The sequence below is a fragment of the Saimiri boliviensis genome, chromosome 4 (assembly GCF_048565385.1).
Source record: "Saimiri boliviensis isolate mSaiBol1 chromosome 4, mSaiBol1.pri, whole genome shotgun sequence".
NCBI lineage: Eukaryota > Metazoa > Chordata > Mammalia > Primates > Cebidae > Saimiri > Saimiri boliviensis.
Window position 1 is genome coordinate 148700352 of NC_133452.1, and position 16685 is coordinate 148717036.

A 16685-nucleotide genomic window follows, 5' to 3' on the forward strand; every position below is an offset into this window, starting at 1 on the left:
GAATTAACATATTCATTACTACAAATTGGTTGTAGTAATCCTTTCACAATATATATTTCTATCAAAACATCACACTGTGCACCTTGAATATGTATACTTGTTATTTGTCACTTATATCTCAGTGAACCAGAAAAACAGTTTTCTGAGGCAAGTACTTTTCTCCAGTGGACACAGAGTTTGGTTAAAAACAAACGTTGAAACTAGTTTGCTTCACATACAAAAGCAACCCCAACCCCTTTTTCTTTCACAAGACATGTGATACCTGAATTTATTTTTCTTGTGAATACTCAAACAATTCAGAATTCTGCTGAGCGCATTCTCTTTTTTTTCTTTTTTGTTTTTCACTCTATTGCCCAGGCTGGAGTGCAGTGGTGTGGTCTCAGCTTACCGCAACCTCCGCCTCCCAGGTTCAAGCAATTCTCCTGCCTCAGCCTCCTGAGTAGCTGGGATTACAGGCACCTGCCACCACGCCTGGCTAATTTTTGTATTTTTAGTAGAGACAGGGTTACACCTTGTTGGCCAGGCTGGTCTCGAACTCCTGACCTCGTGATCCGCCTGCCTTGGCCTCCCAGGGTGCTGGGATTACAGGTGTGAACCACCATGCCCGGCCCATTCTCTTCATTTTTATTAATTAATTTGTTTTAGAAATGGAGTCTCACTCCATTGCCTAGGCTGGAGTCCAGTGGCACAATCATAGCTCACTGTAGCCCCAAACTCCTGGGCTCAAGCAATCTTCCTGCCTCAGCCTCCCAAGTAGCTAGGATGACAGGAGGACATGCACCATCACACTTGGCTAATATTTCATTTTTTTTCTAGAGGCAGGGTTGTTGCCCAGGCTAGTCTTGAACTCCTGACCTCAAGCAATCCCTCCTCAGCCTCCCAAAGTGCTGGGATTACAGGCATGAGCCACATGCCTGGACCTTCTTTTACCAAAGGTACTCACCATTAACACTTTCACTTGCCTTTAGTTTCTTTTTTATGAATTTATATACATACTATATATATGCAAACACTTAAAAAACATAAATGGGATATATATATTTTGTTACATAGTATATATACTTTTTCATTTATCTACATGTTCCTAAGGTCTTTGTCTGTCTCTGCTGATCAACTTCAATCTATAACCAACTGCACGGTCCTCCACAATATGGACACACCATAATTTCTTTCTTTTTTTTTTTTTTTTTTTTTTTTTGAGACAGAGTTTCGTTCTTGTTACCCAGGCTGGAGTGCAATGGCGCGATCTCAGCTCACCGCAACCTCCGCCTCCTGGGTTCCGGCAATTCTCCTGCCTCAGCCTCCTGAGTAGCTGGGATTACAGGCATGCGCCACCATGCCCAGCTAATGTTTTGTATTTTTAGTAGAGACGGGGTTTCACCATGGTGGCCAGGATGGTCTCGATCTCTTGACCTCGTGATCCACCCGCCTCAGCCTCCCAAAGTGCTGGGATTACAGGCTTGAGCCACCGCGCCCGGCTCACACCATAATTTCTATAGCCAGTTCCTATTTATGGACATTTAGATTATTTTTATTTTTGCTTCTATTATAAACAATGCCATAGGACGAGAAGATTCTGACTCCCTAAACTGCTCCTAAGATCAATGCTTGAGATATTTTTCAGACCCTGCACTTGATGGATTAGCTGGCCCTACCCAGATCGATAAACTGGCTCATTTGATCTCATTACCCCCACCCAGGAACTGCCTGAACACAAGAAGACAGCTCCGACTCCCTCTGATTTCATCTCCGACCAGTCAGCACTCCTGGCTCACTGCCTTCCCCGTCCCCTGCCACAAGTTATCCTTAAAAATTCTGCTCCCGAATGCTTGGGGAGACTGATTTGAGTAATAATAAAATTCCAGTCTCCCGCCAAAAAAAATAAAATTAAAGCATAAACTATGCCATATGAACATTCTTGAACATCTATCATTTTGAGAATCTCTTTAGATTATATCCCAGAAATGGAATTTTAGGGACAAGAGAGAAAAGCATATGGTAATAGGCTCACGCTCCGTAGTCATCAAATGTAAATGAAAAAACAGAGCCCTTTCCCTTCTTCAGGTTGGCAAAAATGAAAAAGAATGATGCACTTGTGGCAGGAGTATGAACTGGTAAAGAGGCTTCTAGGAAGAAAGTTTAGCAATAGCCGATCCAAAGCTTTGATGCTCAGGAAGGGGAGGTGCAGGCTGCTTCCAGGGCTGGTGGGGTTTGCCTCAGAGAGGAGGGCGTGGAGCCCCAGAAGGCCTAAGTCCAGTGCCTCACAGCTCGAAAACAAACATCCTTTGTTCCATGCATGGACCACTTCCTTTAGGCAGGCAAGCCCCCAGGGAGAACTTGCTCCAGCGTCAGCAACCCCACGGCACCCACACTTCCGCCTCTTCTTCCACTGGGACTAGCCTGTAGCCCACCTTTCTCCCCATCCAAGTGGCTTTTTTTTTTTTTTTTTGAGGCAGAGTCTCACTCTGTCCCCCAGGCTGGAGTGCAGTGGCACAGTCTTGGCACACTGCAACCTCCGTCTCTCAGGTTCAAGCGATTCTCCTGCCTTAGCTTCCCAAGTAGCTGGGATTACAAGCATGTGCCACCGCAACTGGCTAATTTTTCTATTTTTAGTAGAAGCGGGGTTTCACCACATTGGCCAGGCTGGTCTCAAACTCCTAGCCTCATGATTCACCCGCCTCAGCCTCCCAAAGTGCTGGGATTGCAGGCGTGAGCCACCGCGCCCGGCCGGAGCGGCTTTACCTGAGTTGTCCTACCGTCCTTCCCAGCACCTGACCTTAACTGGAGCTGCTCTGGGCCACTTTGCCAGGGATCCTGAAGTTGATTCAAAGGGAACAGGGGCTGAGTGACTGGGCTCTAACTCCCTCCCTCAAAAAAAGTCCTGTTCTCCTTATGTGCATGGCCTACTTCCTCCCCAGTACCTGGGGCCCGTCGCCGAACACTGAGGTGGCTTTTGCTCAGCTACTCTTCAAGACAGCATGAACCTATTTTGCCTGTATTGGCAAGAGTAATGGAGCTGTTCGTTCCAGTTATCTTTCACTGGACTAAAAGGAATTGGTTTAAGAAGGCTGGATGTGGTGGCTCCTGCCTGTAATCCCAGCACTTTGGGAGGCCAAGGAGGGCGGATCACCTGAAGTCAGGAGTTCGAGACCAGCCTGACAAACATGGAGAAACCCCATCTCTACTAAAAATACAAAAAAATTAGCCGGGCATGGTGGCACATGCCTGTAATCCCAGTTCCTCGGGAAGCTGAGGTAGGAGAATCGCTTCAACCCGAGAGGCGGAGGTTGCACTGAGCCAAGATCTTGCCACTGCACTCCATCTCAAAAAAAAAACAACAAAAGATTAATATTGATGGAGCGAAACTCCACCTCAAAAAAAAAAGATTAATATTGATGAAGTACTTGGAAAAAGACTTTGTGTTTATTAGTTGTAAAAATTTTTTTTTTTTGAGATGGAGTCTTGCTCTGTCACCAGGCTGGAGTGCAGTGGCGCAATCTTGGCTCACTGCAACCTCCGCCTCCTGGGTTCAAGCGATTCTTCCACCTCAGCCACCCGAGTATTTTTTTTTTTTTTTGTATTTTTAGTAGAGATGGGGTTTCACCATGTTGGCCAGGATGGTCTTGATCTCTTGACCTCGTGATCTGCCCGCTTCGGCCTCCCAAAGTGCTGAGATTACAGGCCTGAGCCTCCACGCCCGGCCTAGTTGTAAAATATTAAGTGTTTGCTAAATAAAATTGACACTAATAAGAATTTATGAAAGATTAGCAAGAGATGGTAAGTCTTACTCTGGGTGACAGAGTAAGACTCCATCTCAAAAAAAACAAAATAAAACAACTTCGGGCCGGGCGCGGTGGCTCAAGCCTGTAATCCCAGCACTTTGGGAGGCTGAGGCGGGTGGATCACGAGGTCAAGAAATTGAGACCATCCAGGTCAACATGGTGAAACCCCGTCTCTACTAAAATACAAAAAATTAGCTGGGCATGGTGGCACATGCCTGTAATCCCAGCTACTCAGGAGGCTGAGGCAGGAGAATTGCCTGAACCCAGGAGGCGGAGGTTGCAGTGAGCCGAGATCGCGCCATTGCACTCCAGCCTGGGTAACAAGAGCGAAACTCCGTCTTAAAAAAAAAAAAAAAAAAAAAAAACTTCGGCCTCAGCCTCCTGGGCTCAAGCCATCTGACCCCAGCCTCACAAGTAGCTGGAACTACAGGCATGAGCCACCAAGCCTGGCTGATTTTTTTGTTATATTTTTAACATGATGGTATTTTGCCATATTGGCCAAACTGGTCTCGAAATCCTGACCTCAGGTGATCCACCTGCTGTCCCGACCTGCAGGACGACAACAGGGTCCTGAAGGGAGGGAGTGGGGATGGATGGGCAGGAGACGCGAGAAATGGAGACAAGACAGGAGTCTGATCAAGTCTCGTTTATTGTTGCTGAGCTCACAGCTTAAATAGACCAGGCAGGGAGGCGGGGCAAAGGAAGCTTGCAATTGGAAAATTCCGGCCTGGTGTGCCTCGTGCCGCTACCAGCCTCGTGCCGCCTCGTGCCGTCCACGGGCTGGACCTGAATCATCAGGACTTGAGCCTTCCACAAGCGGCACCTGGGCTCTCTTGGCCCCAGGATTCGGCCTGCTGCTCACAGCCTCCCACAAGCGGCACCTGGGCTCTCTTGTCCCCAGGATTTGGCCTGTGCCGCTCCCCACAACCTGCCTCTGCCTCCCCAAGTGCTAGGATTATACAGGCATAAGCCATTGCACTGGGCCACATGATCTTTTTTATTTTGGGTAGAGATGAGGTCCCACTATGTTTCCCAGGCTGGTCTTGACTCCTGGGCTCAAGTGATCCTCCTGCCTTGGCCTCCCAAAGTACTGGGATTCGAGGCAGAGCCACAGCAGCCAGCCCACGGAGGATATTATAGCCACACCATGCTCTGTGAAAGGACTGGAAGATGGGGAAGAGGTGCAGATTTCTACTTTAATAACAGCAGCCTAGTGATGCTAAAAGATCTGGACCCTGTCAGCTGTTTCAGAGGAACTTAATCGGCCTGAGCCTGAGAGTTCTCATTTGCTTAATGAGGATAATTTTACCCTTACTTTACGGCATTGCTGTGAGAATCCAATGAAATAAAGTATTCAATAAACAGTTGCTTTGTTTTGTTTTGTTTTTTTGAGATGGAGTCTCACTCTGTTACCCAGGCTGGAGTGCAATGGTGTGATCTCCGCTCACTACAACCTTCATCTCCTGGGTTCAAGGAATTATCCTGCCTCAGTCACCCAAGTAGCTGGGACTACAGGTGGCTGCCACCACACCTGGCTAATTTTTATATTTTTAGTAGAGACGGGGCTTCACCATGTTGGCCAGGCTCGTCTCAAACTCCTGACTTCAAGTGATCCACTTGCCTTGGCCTCCCAAAATGCTGGGATTACAGGCATGAGCCATCACACCCAGCTATGATATTTTAACAGGTGGGCTATAAGATATTTTGTACATGTATCCCAAGCCTAAATCAGAACCCATTACCTCTCTTTGCCTTGTTTTTTATTCTGTATAGCATTTACTACTATCTAGTGTACTATATACTTATTATTAGTTTATTGTTGGTTTCCCCCACTAAAATGTAGGCTCCTTAAAGGCAGTAGTACTGCACATAATAGAGACTAATATATATTTATTGATTAATTAATGAGGGCCAAGACATCTCATGTATTGGGTATCTACTATGTGCCAAGTCTTTTACCTAGTAAAAGTAGTGCTTTACACACATTTATATTGTGCCACTTAATACTTATAATAACTCTAAAAGATGATGGCTGGGGCCGGGCGTGGTGGCTCAAGCCTGTAATCCCAGCACTTTGGGAGGCCGAGGCGGGTGGATCACGAGGTCAAGAGATCGAGACCATCCTGGTCAACATGGTGAAACCCCGTCTCTACTAAAAATACAAAAAATTAGCTGGGCATGGTGGCGCATGCCTGTAATCCCAGCTACTCAGGAGGCTGAGGCAGGAGAATTGCCTGAACTCGGGAGGCGGAGGTTGTGGTGAGCCGAGATCGCGCCATTGCACTCCAGCCTGGGTAACAAGAGCGAAACTCCGTCTCGAAAAAAAAAAAAAAGAAAAAGATGATGGCTGGGTACGCTGGCTCACACCTGTAATCCTAGCACTTTGGGAGACTTAGGTGCTAGGATCACTTGAGGCAAGGAGTTTGAGATCACCAGGGGCAACATAGCAAGACCCCATCTCTACAAAGTTTAAAAAAAAAAATTCAAGTGTGCTGGTGTACACCTCTACTACCTCTATAGCCTCCCAGTTACTTGGGAGGCTAAGAGGGGAGGATCACTTGAGTCCGGGAAGCTGCAGTGAGCTATGATCACACCACTGCACTCCAGCTGGGATGACAAAGCCAGATGCTGTCTCTAAAATCAAAATAAATAAATAAATAATAAATACATAAATAAAAGATGTCTGTTATCCCCATTTTGGAAAAAAAAAAAATCTGAGCGAAGGCTGAGGCACTGTGACTCTTGCCTGAAATCTCAGCAATTTGGGAGGCCGAGGCAGGCAGATCACTTGTGATCAAATGTTTGAGATCAGCCTAGCTAACATGGTGAGAAGCCCCATCTCTACTAAAAATACAAACTTAGCTGGGTGCGGTGATACATGCCTGTAATCCCAGCTACTCCAGAGGCTGAGGCAGGAGAATTGCCTGAACCTGGGAGGTGGAGGTTGTAGTGGAGGTTGGAGCAGATGTGCTTCCCACTGTGACATTTCTGGATTTCAGAAATTAGCTCTGCAAATTGAGACTGAACAAAATCTTTTCCCCACTTGTAAAAGCAGTGCAAGCTCTGGAAGAGAATGAAAGTAACAAAAATAATCCATAATGCTATAACTCGGGGAAAACCACTGTTAACATTCTTGTGTATACATCCCAGTCTTTTTATTCTGTGAATGTGTGAATGTATGAGTATATATCTGTGTAGCATGAAATGTGTCTGGACCAGGCATGGTGGCTCACATCTGTAATCTCAGCACTTTGGGAGGCCGAGGCAGGCGGATTACCTGAGGTCAGGAGTTTAAGACCAGCCTGGGCAACATTGTGAAATCTTGTCTCTACTAAAAATACAAACATTAGCCAGGCATGGTGGCAGGCGCCTGTAGTCCCAGCCACTAAAGAGGCTGAGGCAGGAGAATGGCTTGAACACAGGAGGCAGAGTTTGTAGTAACCTGAGATCACACCACTGCACTCCAGCCTGGCTAAACTTTTTTTTTTTTTTTTTTTGAGACTGTCTCAAAAAAAAAAAAAGTGTCTGTCTCTCACCCTTGTATCCCGAGTGCTTAGCACATATCTACCTCAGTCCTTGGTATAGTAAAGGCATTTGTTAAGTAGAGCATGAATAAATATTAAAAATTAGGGGCTAGACATGGTGGCCCACACTTGTAATCCCAGCACTTTGGGAGGCTGAAGTGGAAGGATTGCTTGAGCCCAGGAGTTCAAAACCATCCTGGACAAGATGGTGGGACTTTACAAAAAAAAAATGGGATCGCAGTGGTCCATTCCGAACCACTTTCAAGTATTCCATTGGAGCTGCCAGACCTCCACCTAGCAATGGTCTGGTGCAGTGACACCTCCCAGAAGTTCCCCTTCTGGTGAGAGGCAAGCTTCCTGACAGCGCCACACCGAAGGTTTGATTGGCCGAACCTGTTCATAGAGCATTTCACAAGCCTTCCTTTCTTGTGCAAACTAGCTGAGAATAAACGAGCCCCCTATGGGACTGAGAACTAAAGCAAATACGAACATTGAAGAACAAAGGAAAATCCTTACTGCTAGCGGAAATATGAGCGTGCTTCACAATACTATTTCACAGATCTTTTCTACATGGGCATCAGTCACAGAGGTAGTTTGACAAACATTCATTGAGCAACATGGCAATAATTTTAGAACACTTACCTGTTCCTGAGCTATTTCTGTGATAAAAATGTTACTAAAATACAGCCAGGCACAGTGGCTCATGCCTGTAATCCCAGCACTTTGAGAGGCCAAGGCAGGCAGATCACCTGAGGTCAGGAGTTTGAGAACAGCCTGAACAACATGGTGAAACCCTGTCTCTACTAAAACTACAAAAATTAGCCTGGCCTGATGTTAGGTGCCAGTAATACCAATTATTCGGGATGCTGAGGCAGGAGAATTACTTGAACCCTGGAGGTGGAGGTTACAGTGAGCTGAGATCGTGCCACTGCACTCCAGCCTGGGTGACAGAGGGAGACTCTGTCTCAAAAAAAAATTGTTAGAAAATATTATTGACAGCTTTGCACGGTATCGTAGCCAATGAGGTTTATCCGAGGCATGATTATTGCTAATTGAAAACTTTTCCCAATACCCTGCCATGACGATTTGAAATATAGTCAGCGGCAATTTTTGACAGTCTCTATGGAGTCTGAATTGAAAAAAAAATTATTGACAAAAAGAACACACTATTGCTTACTCTAACAAAACAAACACATCTCCCCTCTTCCAAAAAGGATGTGAGACACCTTAGACTGTTACAATACTGTGAAGGGAACTAGTAAAATTTATACCATATTATAGTTGTGAAATGTTCAGAACAGGAAAAATTTTAGAATCAGAAAATAAATTAGCAGCTCTCAGGGACCCAGGGAGTTGGGACTGTCATGTAATGGTTAGATGGTTTCCTCTGGGATAATAATGTATATTGTGGAGTTAGATGGAGATAATGGTTGCATAACCTTGTATGGATATACTAAAAACCACTGCACTGTACATTTCAAATGGGAGAATTGTATGGTATATGAATTAAGTCTCAATAAAGTTGTTACAGAAAATTTACATCATACCAATGGCTTGCATGTGTAACAAGTTTATACTTTCAAAGTACTTTCCTCTTATTATATAAGTTTAATATCATTATAACCTTATAAAGTACACACAGCAAGTTTATTTAATCTCCCTGGACAGTTGGTAGAACTGAGACCCAAAGAGACTCAGTGATTTTTTTGCCAACAGCACATATGTAATTAGAGGTAGAGTCAGATTTCAAATAAAAATATTCATATCTGCCAGGTAATCCCAGCACTTTGGGAGGCTGAGGCAGGCTGATCACCTGAGGTCGGGAGTTCGAGACTAGCCTGACCAACATGGAGAAACCCCATCTCTACTAAAAATACAAAATTAGTTAGGTGTGCTGGTATATGCCTGTAATCCCAGCTACTTGGGAGGCTGAGGCAGGAGAATTGCTGGAACCTGGGAGGCAGAGGTTGTGGTGAGCTGAGATCGCGCCATTGCACTCCAGCCTGGGCAATAAGAGCAAATCTCCATCTGAAAAAAAAAATCCTATCCAGTGAAACTCTATTGTTCAGTGTCCCATTGATGTGTTATACTTAATATCCAGCCACTCAATTTCATATATTTTATATGACGTTATTAAATAATAATGATTTTTTTTTTTTTTTGAGATGGAGTTTTGCTCTTGTTGCCCAGGCTGGAGTGCAATGACACCATCGTGGCTTACTGCAACCTCTGCCTCCCGGGTTCAATCAATTCTCCTGTCTCAGCCTCCCAAGTAGCTGAGATTACAGGCACCCACTACCATGCCTGGCTAATTTTTTGTATTTTTAGTAGAAACAAGATCTCACCATGTTGGCCAGGCTGGTATTGAACTTCTGATCTCAGATGATCCACCCATCTCAGCCTCCCACAGTGCTGGGATTATGGGTATGAACCACAACTCTTATTTATTAAGTGCCTGTTATTGCCAGTTAGCCTCATACACTGTTTTTGTTTGTTTGTTTTGCTTTTTAGAGAGCAAATCTTGCTATGTTGCCCAGGCTGGAGTACAGTGGCTATTCACAGGCTGGATCACAATGCACTGCAGCCTTCAATCCGGGACTTCAGGAATTCTCCTACCTCAGTCTCCCAAGTAGCTGATACTACAGGTACATGCCACCATGCACTGCTATTACAAGTCATTATACAAACCTCATAAAGTTTTGTTAGCTGCATTTTACTTCTTTTGGAAGGTAGCTTATTGGTCCACCTTACTGGAAGGTTGCCCCGTAAGGGACATTTTAGCAATGCCTGGAGACATTTTTGGTTGTCACAGCTGGAGAGAGAAGATGCTACTGGCATCTAGTGGGTAGATGCCAGTATGCTGCTAAACATCCAACAATGAACAGGACAGCCCCCACCACAGCCAATTATCTGGTTTAAAATATCGATAATGCCAAGGGTGAAAAACCCTGTCTTAAATGATGACGACACAGTATGTGTGAAAACCCTCCACAAACCCATATTGCTATTTTTACCATTTTACCAGTAGATTTTTCTAGTATAACAGCTATTCCTGGCAACGTTAGCCAGCACTAGGCCCTCAGCTCATGTTTGTTGGGTAGACCAGTGCATGCCAAAGATGCTTAGCAAACATTACACTAAATGAAATTAGCCAGTCACAAAAAGAAAAATATTGCAGGATTTCACAAATGTGGGGTATTTAAAGTAATCAAACTTGAGCCAGGCAAGGTGGCTCATGCCTGTAATCCCAGCCCTTTGGGAGGCCGAGGCAGGTGGATCACCAGAGGTCAGGAGTTCGAGACCAGCATGGCCAATGCAGCAAAACCTCATCTCTACTAAAAAATGAGCTGGGCACCTGTAATCCCAGCTACTAGGTGGGGCTGAGGCAGGAGAATCGCTTGAACCCAGGGGTTGGAGGTTGCAATGAGCCAAGATGGCACCACTGTACTCCAGCCTGGGTGAAAAGAGTGAAATTCTGTCTCTAAATAAATAATCAAACTCATGAAAACAAAAAGCAGAATATGGTTGCCAGGAGTTGAGGGGACAGCAAATGGGGAGTTGTTCTTTGATGAGTATGAAGTTTCAATTATGCAAAGGTGAGAAAGTTCTAGATATCTGTCTTACAACAACATGCAATATAGTTAACCCTATTCTATTGCACACTTGAAGATGGTTCAGATGGTAAATTTTATGGTATGTGTTATTTACATCATTTAAAAAACTGTTTGGGCCGGGTGCAGTGGCTCATGCCTATAATCCCAGCACTTTGGGACGCTGAGGCGGTTGGATCACTTGAGGTTAGGAGTTTGAGACCAGCCTGGCCAACATGATAAAACCCCATTTCCATTAAAAATACAAAAAATTAGCCAGGTGTGGTGGCACACATCTGTAATCCCAGCTATTTGGGAGGCCGAGACAGGAGAATCACTTGAACCCAGGAGGTGGAGTTTGCAATGGGCCAAAATAGCACCACTGCACTCCAGCCTGGGCAGCAGAGCAAGACTCTATCTCAAAAACACACAAAAAACAAAACTACTGCCAGGCATGGTGGCTCACAGGTGTGGTGGTGGGCACCTATAATCCCAACTACTTTGGGAGACCAAGACAAGTGCATCGCCTGAAGTCAGAAGTTCAAGACAAGCCTGGCCAACATGGTGAGACCCCGTCCCTACTAAAAATAAACAAATTAGCCGGGCATGGTGGCAGATGCCTATAATCCCAGCTACTTAGGAGACTGAGGCATGAGAATCGCTTGAACCTGGGAGGGGGAGGTTGCAGTGAGCTGAGATCACGCCATGGTACTCCAGTCTGGGTAAGGTCTCAAGACTACGTCTCAAAAAAAAAAATGTTTTAACAAGTCAACATCAGTGATTAGGGGTAGATTTTGAAGTTGCAGGTTCCCATGGCACTGCGTATTATTCCTGATTAAATACTACTATTCCATTCCAGCTAATTTGACAGAAATGCAACAATATGTTAAATCCGGAAGGAGAGGCGTGGGTGATGGGAGAGAGAAGTGTGAAAAGACCCACAACATGTCCTCATCCTGGAGACACTGAGTACATGCTAGAAAACAGGCTGATGTATTGGACTAACCCTTGTATTTGGTATTTGTGAGAAATAATTTATTTGCAGAAGATTAAAGATTTAGAGGACATTTATAAATATAAATGTTATTGGAATTAGGTGCCCTTCAAAGGAGTATTGAATGCACCTGTTGGTTTTGGTCACAAAGCTCTCCAGATCATTTTGTTTTGCTTTGATTAGATTTACCTAATCCTGATAAGGTTCGCACGAATGAATAAATGTTATCACTCTGAGCTTCAAAGTTCCAATGTTTTTTTTACCAGCCTCATTGAAAAGCACAAATATTATCTTTACAATAGTTTGGTTTCTCAGGGTAGAAACTACATACAAGAACAAATCTCATGAAGTTAAAATTATCTCATTCCCTATTTAATTTGTCCTTCAGTTGAATAGGGAGTTAGAGCTAGAGATATGCTTATAAAATTTTGTTTTCTAGGCCGGGTTCAGTGGCTTATGCCTATAATCCCAGCACTTTGGGAGGCCGAGGCAGGCGGATCACGAGGTCAGGAGATTGAGACCATCCTGGCCAATATGGTGAAACCCCATCTCTAATAGCCAGGTGTGGTGGCACACACCTATAGTCCCAGCTACTCAAAATGCTGAGGCAGGGGAATCGCTTGACCCTGGGAGGTGGAGGTTGCAGTGAGCCGAGATCGTGCCACTGCACTCCAGCCTGGAGACAGAGTGAGACTCCGTCTCAAAAAAATAAGAAAATTTTGTTTGTTTTCTGACGTCTTCATTGTAGGACAAATGGAAATAAACATTTTTGGAAGCAGCTTCTTGTGTCTGACCAGCTGTAGTTCACCACCACTCCCAGGTCAGGGGCTAGATGGCTTTGTGACTTTCCTTCTCTGGGTGGCATTTTCCCTTCCTCTATAAAACGATGTGATGAGTGAGATGACCTCTAAGCCTTTTCCCATGTCTGTTACTGGACTGGACTGTCATCTTAGGTAGCCATTTAAGTTTTCTGAATTTTTTAAAAAAGGATTTTAAAATTTGATGCTCAGTTAAGTTACATTAAAATAATTAAAATGAGCCGGGCGCAGTGGCTCACGCCTGTAATCCCAGCACTTTGGGAGGCCAAGGCGGGTGATCATGAGGTCAAGAGGTCAAGACCATCCTGGTCAACATGGTGAAAACCCGTCTCTACTAAAAATACAAAAAAATTAGCTGGGCATGGTGGCGCGTGCCTGTAATCCCAGCTACTCAGGAGGCTGAGGCAGGAGAATTGCCTGAACCCAGGAGGCGGAGGTTGCGGTGAGCCCAGATCGCACCATTGCACTCCAGCCTGGGTAACAAGAGCGAAACTCCGTCCCAAAAAAAAAATTAATAATAATAATAATAATAATTAAAATGAAACTACAGATTGAGTATCCCATATCCAAAATGCTTGCTACCAGAAGTGTTCTAAATTTCAAATCTTTTCGAGTTTGGAATATTTGCATACATATAATGAGATGTCTTGGGGATGGGGCCCAAGTCTGAACATGAAATTCATTTATATTTCATATACACCTTAGCCTGGAGATAATTTTATACACTATTTTAAATAATTTTGTCCAAGAAACAAAGTTTTGACTGCTGTTAGACTGTAACCCATCATATGAGGTCAGGTGTGGAATTTTCCACTGATGGTGTCATATCAACTCTCAAAAAGTTTTGGATTTTGGAGCCTTTCAGATATCAGACTTTCAGACTAGGGATGCTGAACCTCTATTTAATTTTGCTTTGAGTGTGCCTGGGACACTGGGGAAATTTTGATTTTTAAGATTCATCTCAGGCCGGGCACAGTGGCTCACACCTATAATCCCAACACTTTGGGAGGCTGAGGCAGGTGGATCACCTGAGGTTGGGAGTTCAAGACCAGCCTGACCAATATGGTAAAACCCCATCTCTACTAAAAATATAAAATTAGCCAGGTGTGGTGGCAGGTGCCTGTAACCCCAGCTACTTGGGAGGCTGAGGCAGGAGAATCACTTGAACCCAGGTGGAGGGCGGAGGTTGCGGTGAGCTGAGATCACGCCATTACACTCTAGCCTGGGCAACAGAGTGAGACTCTGTCTCAAAAAAAAGATTAATCTCTAATTCTGAAAATTATCTGGCCAGGTGCAGTGGCTCACACCTGTAATCCCAGCATTTTGGGAGGCTGAGGCAGGCAGATCACCTGAGGTCAGGAGTTTGAGACCAGCCTGGTCAACATGGTGAAACTCCACCTCTACTAAAAGTACAAAAATTAGCCAGGCATGGCGGTGCACACCTATAATCCCAGCTACTCCGGAGTGCTGAGGCAGGAGAATTGCTTGAGCCCAGGAGGCAGAGGTTGCAGTGAGCTGAGATTGCGCCACTGCACTCTAGCCTGGGAAACAGCGGGAGATTTGGTCTCAAAAAATAAATAAAAATAATCTAAGTGATAGCACATCACCCCGGGACATCTTTTCATCTTCACGTCCTCTCCTGGCTGCTTAGCCCGCCCTGCCAGCACAGTCCAGAGGGCCCACCCTAGCATCCCACATGCCAGGCCTTGCTTGCTTTTATTCTATCTAATCTAACCTGTCTCTTGTCCCATTTTTCCTGAAACTCTATTGAATGGCATTGGTTACTTACTCATGGTGTAATGAGATATACAGAGGTTATTGCTAGGACATCCTTCTGGACTCAAATCTAATTTAAGCAATTAGCTTCCTTATGAAACCTCTTAAACGTCGTTGTGATCCCTTGGCTGGCTGATGCGCTGAGACTTTGGGATAGGCAGGTTTCTCTATGCCCCTCAAATGCCATGTTGAATACTCCTCATGTTTTTGGAGACATGTCCTTTCCTTCGAGCTACTCCCAGTCAGGGGAGAAATAAAATGTTATGATGGATTGCAAATCCACAGATTTGCAGTCACCTAAAAAAAAGGAAGGGTGGCCAGGCACTGTAGCTCACTCCTATAATCCCAGCACTTTGGGAGGCTGAGGCAGGCGGATCACAAAGTCAGGAGATAGAGACCATCATGGCCAACATGGTGAAACCCCATCTCCACTAAAAATATAAAAAATTAGCTGGATGCGGTAGCACCTGCCTGTAATTCCAGCTACTCGGGCGGTTGAGGCAGGAGAATCACTTGAACCCAGGAGGCAGAGGTTTCAGTGAGCCGAGATTGCGCCACTGCATTCCAGCTTGGGCAACAGAGCAAGACTCCATCTCAAAAAAATAAATAAATAAAATAAAAAAAAGGAAGGGCATGCCAAGCCACCCCTTATAGGGCCACTGTGTGGCAGTACTGCATCTTGCCAAAGCTTGGGCCAGCCTGTTTCAGGTAAAGAGCAGTGATGTGAATTTCCAGCTCACTGGGTTCAGGTAGCCCCTAGAAGTGACCGTGCACAGTAAAAAGAATAGCTAACATTTGAGAGTTTTCACTACATGTGAATACTGCTCAAAGAGCATTCTATTTATTAACACATCAACTCACAAAACAGCCCTACTGGTATTATCTTTATTTCACAGATAAAGAAATTAAGACAGATAGGAAATGTGACTTCCCCAAGGTCACACAATTAGGAAAGCCAGGATCTAGACCCACACAAATCTCCCTTTGAAGCTCATGCTTTGCTACCAAATATCGTGTCATTCTGGCATTCACAAGGAAATCTTGAAAACAAAGCAAAATGTTGTAAAATAATATCAAGTCCACAATAGATGTCTTGATGCTGTGCAAGCATAATGGTATGCAAGGGACATCCGTAGATACAGAGGAGAGGGTCAGCAAGTCTTTTCTGGTAAAGGCCAGATGGAAAAGATTTTAAGCTTCGGTGGCCAGCTGTGGCAACAACTCAACCCTGCCATTGTAATGTGAAAGCAGCCACAGGCCCTACGTAAACAAATGAGCATGGCTGTGGTTCCAATAAAACTGTATTTCTGGACACCGAAATTTCAATTTCATATGATTTTCATGTGTCACAAAATATTTTTCTTCTTTGCATTTTCTCCCAACCCTTTTAAAATACAAAACCATTATAGCTGAGAGATTGTATAAAAACATGCAGCGAGCCAGACTGGGGCCCTCAGCAGTGGTTTTGCTGATCTCTGGAAATAGAGGAAAGAAGAGTGGCTGAACTCAATTCCGTGAGTGCCTACCAGAGCAAGGTGTTGAAAATGCAGTGACCAGTAGACAGAAATAGTTCTCCATGGGACCTTATGCGAAGTGAAATAAGCCAGGCACCGAGAAACAAACATTGCATGCTCTCACTCATGTGGAATCTCAAAAGCTGTTATAGAAGCAGAGAGTAGAACAGTGGTTGCCAGAGAATGGGAAGGGAAAGGAGCAGGGCGATGAGAGATTGGGCAGCAGGTGCCAAGGACAGTTAGAGAGGAAGCGTACATTCTGGAGTTCTATTGCCTAGGAGGAGGGTTACAGTTAATGACAATGCATTGTATATTTCAAAATACCAGGAAGAGCTGTTTTTTTTTTTTTTTTTTTGAGACGGAGTTTCGCTCTTGTTACCCAGGCTGGAGTGCAATGGCGCGATCTCGGCTCACCACAACCTCCGCCTCCTGGGCTCAGGCAATTCTCCTGCCTCAGCCTCCTGAGTAGCTGGGATTACAGGCATGTGCCACCATGCCCAGCTAATTTTTTGTGTTTTTAGTAGAGACGGGGTTTCACCATGTTGACCAGGATGGTCTCGATCTCTCGACCTCGTGATCCACCCGCCTCGGCCTCCCAAAGTGCTGGGATTACAGGCTTGAGCCACCACGCCCGGCCGGAAGAGCTGTTTTTGAATGTTCTGATAACAAGGGCTTCTAACCTAGACT

General features: G+C 44.9%; 1 pseudogene; it reads left to right on the forward strand.

Annotated features, from left to right (window-relative positions):
* Window positions 1-8303: 8303 nt before the first annotated feature.
* LOC120361167 (U4 spliceosomal RNA) lies at window positions 8304-8435 on the forward strand (annotated as a pseudogene).
* The last annotated feature ends 8250 nt before the right edge of the window (window positions 8436-16685 follow it).